Here is a 298-nt window from a genome sequence, read left to right on the forward strand (position 1 = left end):
CTAGAAGAGAGAAGAAAGATTAAATAGCCATACAGAGCTATAGTGACATTTTCTAACAACCAGGCCAAGTCATGTTCCAGTTACAGTTCACAGGCTAAGATTAGGAGAGCTGCTACCACTTGTAAGACATCTAGTTGGGAAATTCAGTAACAAAACACGTTACTCTGAATAAAAACAAGCATTATTGAACTACTGGAAGCTACATCTCACAACTGAAAACCTGAAGTTCTGCGTCTTAAATTTTTATCATTAAATACTCAGGGTAAAAGCAGTGCTTCTGCTAAACAACCTAAATTTG

This window comes from Pezoporus wallicus, unplaced genomic scaffold (assembly GCF_028554395.1).
Source record: "Pezoporus wallicus isolate ANWC-B61680 ecotype Strahan unplaced genomic scaffold, APGP_CSIRO_Pwel_v1 contig_7339, whole genome shotgun sequence".
Classification (NCBI taxonomy): domain Eukaryota; kingdom Metazoa; phylum Chordata; class Aves; order Psittaciformes; family Psittacidae; genus Pezoporus; species Pezoporus wallicus.